The sequence below is a fragment of the Mandrillus leucophaeus genome, unplaced genomic scaffold (genome assembly GCF_000951045.1).
Source record: "Mandrillus leucophaeus isolate KB7577 unplaced genomic scaffold, Mleu.le_1.0 Scaffold61, whole genome shotgun sequence".
Classification (NCBI taxonomy): Eukaryota; Metazoa; Chordata; class Mammalia; order Primates; family Cercopithecidae; genus Mandrillus; species Mandrillus leucophaeus.
The window spans coordinates 391,856-403,496 of NW_012106586.1; the positions used below are offsets into that span (position 1 = coordinate 391,856).

At 41.1% G+C, this 11,641-nt stretch overlaps 1 protein-coding gene across 2 annotated transcripts in view; it reads left to right on the forward strand.

Moving 5' to 3' along the window:
* Positions 1-11,641, forward strand: part of SGCG (sarcoglycan, gamma (35kDa dystrophin-associated glycoprotein)) — a 90,209-nt gene that overhangs the window by 4,891 nt on the left and 73,677 nt on the right. The window contains exon 2 of one of the 2 annotated variants that reach the window (XM_011999927.1): positions 10,531-10,559. The exons of the other annotated variant lie outside the window; for it this stretch is intronic. The gene's annotated coding sequence lies outside the window, so the exon portion shown is untranslated. The remainder of the gene's footprint in view (positions 1-10,530; positions 10,560-11,641) is intronic. 2 annotated transcript variants of the gene reach the window in all.

Below are 11,641 nucleotides of genomic sequence, written 5' to 3' on the forward strand. Positions count from 1 at the left end.
AATAGCATTCTCATTTCAACTAAGTTATTCTGACTACTAATATGCTCTGTAGTTTTAGCATAATCCTGTATTTCTAATATTTTTAATTTGTAGAATGCCAAAGGTAGCATTTCTGTATTATTGGGCATTGAAGTATATCCTGTAGTTAATCTAGACAAAGTATCATCTTTAAGATCACCTGCTTGTAATTCTGCTGTTAAACTTTAGTGGTAGAATTACATTTGCTTTAGATTTTCTTGATAGTTTTGTTGTAGACACTAAGAAATAAACTAAAATGAGTGACAACAAAAGTCCAGTGGTTTTATAAGTTGGAAATAAACAAAACAAGAGCAAAATAGCAACCTGACTCCTTCGCTATTTTTGGAGTGAAAAAGGGAAGAATGTTTCTTTCCCCAAATCTGGAAGATACAAAATGCTGCTCAAAATATGTATGAAAAAATAAACATAAGTAGGGTAAAAGTACACATGTGCTAATGCTTCAGCTTACTGAAGTTATGAGTTCTTTCTCTGAGTTTTCTAAATTAAAATATGACAACTAGCAAACACAACTTTTTTAAAGGAAGGCTTAGAAAAAAATAATAAGGGAAAATATAACTCAGCTGACTGAAAGATTTGCCAGCAGGATGGAGTAACTACCAGTACAAAATGAACCACAGAATACACTGTTTATTTTTTGCTTATTTTCTTGCAAACATTTTGTAGGTACAAAGAGGCACCTTTGCGGAATTTAAAAAGTAGAGCTACAAGTTGGGGTTCGTTTTCTAGGTTCTAGGATTCATTTCAGATTGTCTTTCAAAGACAAATGAAAAGTAGCATTTCAATGTAGTTAGATATAGCATTCCAAGGACTAACAAATTCAGGTGTCCGAAAGATATCAGCTAAGCTTGCAGTTAAAATGCCGAAAATGAAATTGTGCCATATTGTCCTTTAAAAAATGTACTTGCTAGTCATTAAACTAAGTTGTTATTAAATTGCATTAAAAATTAAATAATAAATTATAGTGGGTGCCCAGTGTGTTCAGTTTTGCATAATTTATAGGACCTGAGGATCTCCCTCCACTCCCTCATCACAGCCCTTGCGTCTTCTCAGCTGAGGTGCCAGGGCTGTGGTTTCCTAGTGGGAAGGGAGAAACTATAGCATCCTGAGGATGACTCTGCTACTGTCCTGCTCCTTCAGAACCCGCCTTGACCCTCATGATACCTTCCTTTCTCTCCCTCCCTCCTTCTCTCCTCTTCTCTCAGCCTCTGTAGCATCTGTCTGGCTTTATTCTTCTCCAGACCTACTGCAGAGCCAGATAGCTCTACGACGTTCTCATGAGGATTGCAGGATCCATCGCTTGCTACTTTGGCCATTTCGGATTCCAGCTTCATTTGTAATTGTTTATGTTATGCTGTAGATAGTTTTACGGGAACATTGGTACAGGAGTATTTAGTAATGTGTGGATTGGTAAAGGTCTCAAGACTTTTCTCAGAATCTGTGAAAATCTCAGTGCCTACTCAACTTCAGTATGACTGGTGTGTAGGACCACTGAGGAACGGGACAAAGGAGGGCTCGCTGTGCCCAGAGGCATTTGTGCTTCATCCTAAGCACCGGTGTGACCTTTGAACCTCTAGAAAAGGAAAACAGCGCAGTCACGTGGGTGCTTTGATAGGATCACTGCAGTTGACACGGAGAATGGATTAGGGACAGTGGAGGCGGCAGTGAAGGGCACCTTAAAACCCACCTTCACCTTCGTGACTTGTTCAACTCTGTTTTTAAAATGCTCAATTGATTTTACTTGAGAAACATCTCTGGAAAGTCTAACATCAATGAAGAGGCTATGATTAAAAGTTTAGGCTATGGAGCCAGACTGCCATTTGACCTTGTATGAATTACTTCATTTCTATATGTCTCAGTTTCTTCATTTGTAAGGTGACAGGAGTTGCATTGTAGCAGCTACCATTTTAGCAAGTATCAAATCTAGCTTATATAAGGCAATTAGAAAGTTTCTGATTTCTTAGTAAGTAGTAGCTTCCATCGTCATCAGAAGGTTTCTGACTTCTTAGTAAATAGTAGCTTCCACGGTCATCACCATTCAATGCACCCTCTTATCCTGACCCCACACAGCGGGGAAGTCAGGAAGACGGGAAAATGACGGTAACTGGTCAGGAGCTGGAACCTGCTCCTCACAGTCCCCTAAGAAGGCGCACCAGCAAGGAGCCCTAAGCAGGCAGAAGACTCCAGGCTGAGGCTACTTCTGCTGTTTCTATGGAGAAAGTTCTCTACACGCAGCCATGGCTGCTCAGAAGGGGCGTGTGCATTCCAGGATGCAAATAACCCTCCTGGCATTCCCGGTGGCCGCCTGCCTATCCCTAATGGTAAGGTCTATGAAGGAAAGAAAGGCAAGTGACTGTTTTCCTTTCCCATGAAAATCTTCCTTTCGTTCAACAGTTTAGCTTGTAACAAAAACTTTATATAAAATATTCTCTCTTTATTTTTATTTATTTATTTTTTTTTTTGGAGGACAGAGTCTGTCTCTTTCGCCCAGGCTGGAGTGCAGTGGCACGATCCCGGCTCACTGCAACCTCACCTTTCGGGTTCAAATGATTCTCCTGCCTCAGCCTCCTAAGTAGCTGGGACTACAGGTGCCCGCCACCATGCCCAGCTAATTTTTGTATTTTTAGTAGAGATGGGGTTTCACCGTGTTGGCCAGGATGGTCTCGAATTCCTGACCTCAAGTGATCCACCCACCTCGGCCTCCCGAAGTGCTGGGATTACAGGCATGAGCCACCATGCCCAGCTGATACAAAATACTCTAAAATGTTAACCTTGGTGAAACAATACAAGTGTGTTGTCTCCATACTGGAATGCATTTGAATGTGTGTATTTTGGCAACATTTGAAAGTCACTTTAAATCATCCCATTCATATCCCAAAGCAAAGGTGCTAATAAGGGTGGAAGTGAATAATGGCCCTGAGGCCATCTGAAACTTTTTAAATGAACTGTCAGGCCATAGGAAAAATACATATATACCACGTTTAATAAGAAACTTAATTAAGCGTACCTCAGGAATTTCTTTTTGCATTTAGTCTTGTAACTAAAAAGAAGCACAGCATAATTGATACATTGAAATAACTTCCTTTTCTCAAAATTTTCACTTAATATTGTGTGAATGTTTTTCAGAGTTAGAATTTAGTTATACGCAATTTTTAGGGACTAGGCAAATTGAAGGTTTTTTTTTTCTTGAGGGGGGCAGTGATAGTTGATTTGCTTAAAAATTTTAGGCTTAGTATAAAAATCAAAATATTTATAAAATAGATTACAGGCTACTTTATTTGCTGTTTGGTTAAACACAGCCTTCGTGTGTAATTTTAATTTAAGAATATTCTAAACTCCGTTCTCCTTTGTAAATAACATCAAATTTAAGAGTCATGTCTACACAGGATAAATGGTACTGCAGTGTAGGCTGGTCCCCCTCACAGGGCTAGTATGTAATGAACTGGTTTCTGGATGACCAGTAAGGGGGTCTTTTTAAATCTCTCTCTCTCTCTCTGTGTCTCTCTCTCTCAATCTCTCTCTCTCTCTGTCTCTGACTTCTCTAAGAAGTGTCCTTGGCCTCAGCCCACATCTTGCCCAGCCTCCTCTTGTAACCTAGCCGGCTTCCCTCATTGCCTGGTGCCTTCCTCTTGAGAGCATTCCCTTAATACAACACCTGAACAAGAATCCGCATCTCAAGCTGCCTCCAGGGAACCTGATATGAGATAGTGTCAACCTAAATAACAAGCAAGCTCCCAAAGAAAAGATGTTCATTTGTGAATAGAGCATTGCGGTGGGAATATGAGGATTACACAGTTGTTCTGAAATTAATCGATATGATTATGAAATCTGTATGAGATTGCAGGCAGATGTCCTCACGAAAGTATTTAAGGTTGTGGTTTTTGCAATCTTTTGTGATAATTTATCAGCATATAAGCATAAAAAATTTCTCTTTATGATCTTCCCTGGTTCTATTTGTCAGAGTTTTCTTAACATTAGTGACACCATTTTGATCCTGACAACTTTCACATAGATAAAGTTGAATAGTGTTCTGAGAAATCTATCAGTGTACCTGATCGCTGATTTTTTTTTTTTTTTTTTTCTGAAACGGAGTCTCGCTCTGTCGCCCAGGCTAGAGTGCAATGGCGCGATCTTGGCTCACTACACCCTTTGCCTTCTGGGTTCAAGCAGTTCTCCTGCCTCAGTCTCCAGAGTAGCTGGGACGACAGACACCCGCCACCACGCCCCAGCTTATTTTTGTATGTTTAGTAGAGACGGGGTTTCACCATGTTGGCCAGGCTGGTCTCGATCTCCTGACCTCGTGATCTGCTCGCTTTGGCCTCCTAAAGTGCTGGGATTACAGGCAGGAGCCACTGCGCCCGGCCCCTGATCACTTTTAAATTCCAATTTTTCCAACAGCAATTGCTTAGACAGGTTCCCTGGGAAAGAGACTCCAAGCTGGAGACATGCGTGCCATGTATTGGAACCCATCTTGAAAAAAAATCCCTGTAGGACAGCAAAGGTGGCAAAGTGGGCAGAAGGAGATGTAGGATAACACTGTAGCTGCCACGGAACTGGAGTCATGCAGGGCTGTTGCCTGCAGGGGAGGGGGCCGGGCTTTCATCCAGTGCACTGATAAAACGCTGGAGTGTGCCTCTCGTGGGGAAACACAGCCATGGGCGAGGCAGCTTAGTGCAGTCTGAAGTCATTCTCATCATCAGCCATCACTCCCACAACTGAAGGAAGGAGTGTCTTGGTTCTGAAGGGTGACAGGCATGACACAGCACCAGAGTCCACCCCTCGCATCACTCAGATCCTCTTGCTTTGTTTACCTAATTTGGGAGCAGCTCCTCCGAGGGTTTGATTGATCTCTTTTCCTGGGGGAAGGCTGAGGGAATATTAATGACAGGAACTAGCGTCTCCCCTTATGCACATGGTCTCATGACTGCAGCTGATACTTACCCATCCTTTTTCCCTCCCACCGCCTTCACCTACCCATTCAGCATTCTCTTCTTTCTTGTCTAACACCCTGGCTGGTCTGAGTAGCCTTGGGGTGACCCAGACATTCAACTCTGAGGGGTCTTAGCCTTGGTCACCAACCCCTAACCAGTCCCAGTGCACTTGTGGTTCACACATGGCTGAGCATTTGCTCTCAAAATGGCCAGAGGAATACCAGCAAATGCCTTGCTGGTCTGCCCAGGTGACAAACATATTCTTCCCAGACAATTCTTGTCAGAATGGTGCGTCGTGTCCTCACCAGTGGTATCCGGTATGAGGAGGTGAAGTGATTGCAGCAGCTTGAAGATGACTGGGACTCACGTTGTGTCCTCTGGTAGAAGCACTCCCTGCTGACTTCGAGTGGCTGCTTGGTCTTATTGAGGGATGCTGCTGTTTCTATTGAAGTTGGTAGGGTCTTTATTATTTTATTTTATTTATTTTGTTTTGTTTTGTTTTATTTTTGAGACGGAGTCTCAGAGTCTTGCTCTTGTTGCTCAGGCTAGAGTGCAATGGTGTGATCTCGGCTCACTGCCACCTCCACCTCCGGAGTTTAAATGATTCCCCTGCCTCAGCCTCCCGAGTAGCTGGGATTACTGGTGCCTGCCACCACGCCCAGCTAATTTTTTGTATTTTTAGTAGAGGCGGGGTTTCACTCTGTTGGCCAGGCTGGTCTCGAACTCCTGACCTCAGGTGATCCGCCCACCTCGGCCTCCCAAAGTGCTGGGATTACAGGCATGAGTCACGGTGCCCGGCTGGCAGGGTCTTTATTAAAGAACAGTTATGAGAGATGTATGAAGTATGAGTAAAGATAGAATAATTTAGGTTTTTAATTGTAATGCTATATCCTAAACATGGAAGTCTATTTGATCAATACAGTAGATGAGAATATACTTTATTCTGCCTGCCTTTAACAAATATGTATAACGGAGCCGTTACTATGTGCCAGACCCCACTTTAGGTGCCAGTTATATAATAAACAAACAGACACCCTTCCCGTCCTCCTGGAGGTGAGCCTAATGAGGACCAGGCAATAAAAAGTAAAACAAATAAATGCATCATTATGTTCTAAAAGGAACTTTGAAGGAAACGAACAGGACACAGTTGCAGATTGTACAGGATAAAAGGGACAAGAGCAGGTGTTTATGGAAAGCTGAGGTCGGGAGGACAGAGTGGTGGCCAGGTGGTATGGACCAGTTTTCCCAGTAGTGGGTACAAGGTGTGCAAAGACTGTAAGATAGGAGAAAGCTTATTCCGTTTGAGGGATGGAAAGGCTGGTGCTCCTGAGAAGGGCAGAGTGAGGTGAGATGGAGCTGGAGAGACTGGCTGGTCCAGATGGAGTGAAGCTTCATCAGACGTGCAGTGGGAAGCCACGAGTGACTTTAAACAGGGCAGCAATGGTCCTCTTGTTGGGTGCCGTGTGGAGATTGGATAAAGAGAGGCAGAGTGGGTGGAGGAGACCCCGAAGAGGCCGCACCACCAGTGCTGGAGTGAAGCAGGGGCAGTGCAGATGGGGAGGCCAGGATGAGCACAGCTATCCTCAGGATGTGGCAGGCAGGGCTTGCTGATGAAGTAGATGTGAGGTGGCAGAGAGAGGGATTGTGATGGCACTCAGGCTTCTGAGATGATCAGCTGGGCATGGCCGGTGCCATGGACTGAGATGGGAGTAGAGAAGGGAAGGGGGGAAATTCAGGAGGTGAGGGGAGAGTTATTGAAAGTTAAATTACCTTTTAACAAGTTCAGTTCGAAATACCAAGTGGAGATGTCAAACAGGCAATTATCAGATTAGAGAGTTCAGAGATGTTTTAGGTAGAGATAAAAATTTGGGAACCGTCAGCCTATAAATAATATTTAACTACATGATAATGAATAGGATCACCTTGAAAGATTGATGGAAGAGAAGAGATGGTCCTAGACCAGTTCAGGCAAAACCCACCATTTAGAGGCCGGAGTGAAAGAGAAGATTATGAAAGGGCCTGAGAAAGTCCAGAAAGGTAGAGGATAAAACTAGGAGAATACTGATTTTAAGAAAAAAAGTGCTTTCAAGGAAGAAATAGCCAACCATTTCAAATAAAATGAAGAGTGAAATGAATTTTATTTTATTTTTTATTTTTATTTTTTTTTTTTTTTTTGAGACGGAGTCTCGCTCTGTTGCCCAGACTGGAGTGCAGTGGCCGGATCTCAGCTCACTGCAAGCTCCGCCTCCCGGGTTCCCGCCATTCTCCTGCCTCAGCCTCCCCAGTAGCTGGGACTACAGGTGCCGCCACCTCGCCCGGCTAGTTTTTTGTATTTTTTAGTAGAGACGGGGTTTCACCGTGTTAGCCAGGATGGTCTCGATCTCCTGACCTCGTGATCCGCCCGTCTCGGCCTCCCAAAGTGCCGGGATTACAGGCTTGAGCCACCGCGCCCGGCCGTGAAATGAATTTTAAAAAGTGAGAGAAATAAAATAGGAAGTGAATATTGGATTTGGAAACAAGGAGGTTGTGTGATCCCTCTGACTGATATTAGCCAAAGCTAAATATGGCAAAATAACTTCTGAAAACACATCCTTCTATCTAAAGACTTGTGTGTTCTTTAGAAGGACCTGTTTGGTGCGGAAGGAAAATAGGTCAAAAATAGTTGGAAGCATTACTCATCATGTTGGTCGAAGGTGTTCTTACTCCGTGGTTTACCATCATAAGCCGTCCTGCCTTTGCACCTCTTGCTATGTGTATTAACTAGGACTGTTTCAGATGCAAGTGACAGAAGCCCAAGTCGAAGAAGTTCAGGTGAAGATGAAACTTAGTGCTGAATTTAGGATCTCAAATGATGTTGTTAGGATTTCTCCCCTACTCTCACCCTCTCTCCCTCTTTTTTCGTTCTTCCTGATTTCTTCTCTGGCAGTCTCTCTCCAAGTGGCTAAGGGATGAATGTTGGCACTGCAGTGTTAGGTCCATTAACTTTTGATAGCAGAGGCCAGCTTCTCTCTTGGAGCATTCATATTAATTATGAGACAACCGACACTGGCTTGCTTGTGTCCCATGACTTCCTAATGGTATTCACCATGTCTGGACTGTTGATATACCCTGATTGGTCAGTATGTGCCACATACACACCTGTGTTACTGGAGATGTGCCCACATGACCGATACCTGGACCACAACCACATGGAGCTGAGGAGTGTTCTAGGGATGGACGAGAAAACAGTAGGTGCCCACTATAACAGAGTACACAAGGAAAAAGTAGACATCGACTGTAATAGGACACAGAAGAAAACAGTAGGTGCCCACTGTAATAGGATACAGAAGAAAACAGTAGGCGCCACTGTAATAGGATACTGAAGCAGACACAGGGTTACAGCTGAGCATCCAACAGTTCCTCCATATAGTTCTTTGTTAACATTAACTCAGCTCTCATTGCAGCCAACTACTAACTTAACCATTAGCTATTTGGGCACTAAGTCAGAGATTGATGGTAGGTATAAATCATGCCAAGAACTGGAGGAGATTTGGTACCAAATAACAACTGGTCTTGGTTAAGAGGCTAGGTGTCCGTAAGTGCTGGTCTTGCTCAGTTGCCATTCTGCGTCTTGTTTCTGCTAACTCGTTAATGTTTCTGAATGTTAATATTATTCCTTAGTCAAATACTACCTAATGACACCACAAAAGCTTTAGATTTCTGATTTCTGAGAGCACCTGATAAAAACCAGGACAGAGCAATGAGAAAAGTTTGTCTGAATTGCCTACTTGTGTAAATATAAAACTGTGTTTTAAAATGAGCCTATAGCTGAAGTAAAAATCAAAACAAGACCAGTTTTGTAAGCTAACATTTGTATGCCTGTGGGTTTGAGCTTGTTTTATTTATTTATTTTATTTTTTTTCCCTTTTAGTCACTTGCCCGTTTGAATAAAGGTGTTTTCTTTTTTCAGTTCTGTTAGATTCTTAAAGGGCATTTATTCTGTTGGTTTGGTGTATTTTGTAGGGAACTTTTTAAAATGGCAGAGTTTGCCATTTTATTTTAAAAGTCAATCCTGTTGTAAAGAAGAGAGAATGATTTGTTGACCTTTTAATCTAGATGTGTATGTGTGTGATAAGGGTATGTGTGAATTTGGGAATTATGCTGATTATAACTTTTGATGACATTGATAATTATGATGCATCTATTTAGCTATATTTTGTGTGCTGTGCTGAGCAATTTGACTAAAGGACAAAGGAGAAGTATTCTTGAAATTATTTGGTCATCTGAATACAGTAATGAAGTTGGGATGAGTATGGTAAATTTATTGAATTTACTATTATAAAAGAAATATATCAATTCTCTAAATCTGAAAAAATACAAAAGAAATTTGGGAAATACTATTTTGAATGAAAAAAGGTGTACTCTAGGAGGAAATTGTTAATAATTTTTTAGTTTCCTTGCAGTATTTTTCCTATGGTATATATTTTAATATGTATGTATTCTAACTTTTCATTTAACATTATATCACTAGAATTTCCCTAGGTTATTATATGTTTTTCAAACATACGTCACATACCCAAAATACTGGTTTTGTAATACTGTAATAATTTGATGAATTAATTACTCTAATTTTAATCCTCCTTCATTTAATGTCCAGTTTTGCCCCCGTACAGATAATGGCAAATTCAGTATCTTTAGGCACAAATTGTAGTTTTCATTTCTAGGTGTTTCCTTTGGGTAGGTTACTAGAATTGGAAGTACTATTGTTTGTTTGATGTTCTTGATACTTAGTGCCCAGTATCTTTTGGGGGATTTATGTTAACTTTCACTTTCTTCATCAGAGGAGCAGCATGTCTCTTTTTCAATCACCTGGCCAATATTACCTATTATCAGTTTTTAAATTTCCCTTAATCTTTGAAAACTGCTGCAGTGATGGTGTTTATTTGCATTTCTTTAATTCAGGGTGAAGCTAAACATTTTTGGTATGTTTATTCGTCATGTGTGTTTCTTTGATGTATAGGCATATTCATTGTTTGAGTTTTACTGGAATTTTTTCTATTTTTGCTGAGTTGAGATCATTTATATTTTAAGGATATTAACCTTGTCCTATCTTTAAGGCAAATACTTTTCCCAATTTATCTGCCATGGTGTTCTTTGTGCCACACATCTCCTAGAGCAGGCACCTCCCCTCTCCTCCTCCTTTCCGAAATGTTGGAGCTCATTCAGAACGATGTAAGTTACGATGCAAACAGTGAGGCAGAAAACACTGAGAATTACTGCCATTAATTAGCACAAGATAAGATGTTTCTTGGAAGTTTGAAGGAAAATAGAGGTAAAACTCATGCAGTCATTCTCGATACTAGCGTAACATAGGCAGCCTGAATTTAACCAGCACAGTAGCTTGCTCCTTCCCTGCCAGTTCGCCTTCTGGAAGAGCAACTTGTATAGACGGGATGTGTCTTAGTTCTCACTTTTCATTGCCTTATTACGATCTGTGTGTATGGGCTTGTTTCTAGACTCTCCAATTTCTTTCACTTGTCAGTTATTTGTCACTAGCTCATTTTTTTTGTTGTTGTTACTGTAGCACAAACCTGTATCATCACAACCTGTAGGGTAAGTCCCACTCCCTATGCATTCATGTGTTCAACAAGCACTTACTGACTGCCTATTATGTGCACATAACTGATACTGGTCACGGTTACCTAGTCACATTGTTGTAATTGACTTCTCACACAGGTGACCTTGTCATTCAGAGGGATGACGCACCATGATGGTGCTTGTTACCTAGTAAGAAATTACCTATCTGGATATTAGAGCTAGGTGACATGGCTTATGAAAGACGGTTTTTGAAACTGTGGAAAGTAATTTTTCAGGAGTTTTCAGATTGACATCATAAGTGCTATAAGAGGTTTGCTAAGCCCCTAGTCAGCAAGCCCTGTGGCCAGAAAGGACTTTACCCAAGGCAGGTAGAATACCATCCCTGACACTCAGGTGACTCTCCCATGAAGACTGGAAAGATGGCTTACTCTGTATCTGACAGATTGCATACAGCTGCAAAGAGAATTAGTCTATTGGAAGATATATCTTAGAAAACAGCAGAGTGATAAAGCTGTGGAAATATAAAGCTAAGTTTAAAAAACATGACTGGTGAATGAGGAGGTCTAAATATATCTTACTGAAGCCCCAGTGGAAGTAACTAGAGAAAATGTAGGGAAGACAATGGTTAAAGAAACAATTGCCAAGAGTTCTCTAATTGAACTGAAGACAAGTTCAATTGAAAACAGACACTGACTCACAAACAGAATAAATCAATTCAAATTTATGAAAATCATTCTGAATCTGGAAAACAGTAAAAGTAAAAAAACTTTTAAAAATCCCAATGGAAGAAAAAAAAAGACGTAACACTAACAGAAAGCTTTGTAGATACTTGTTCAATGAACTGTTGAAAGCAAAGTGGTGGAAATTTGTCTAGAAAAATATTGAAACCCAAAGTCGTATACCAAAGTCAGTATCAGACAGATAACTTTAAACTATTATAACTCATTCTTTGAGTTCTTAGAATTAAATTTGATTTCTAAAAGATCTGTTTTGTTCTTTCTCAAACTCACCTATTCAAAAATTATACGATATTAACTCCTTTTGGGCATTATCCTTGCATTTATAATCTTTCTATCTTAGACTCTTGATAATGACCT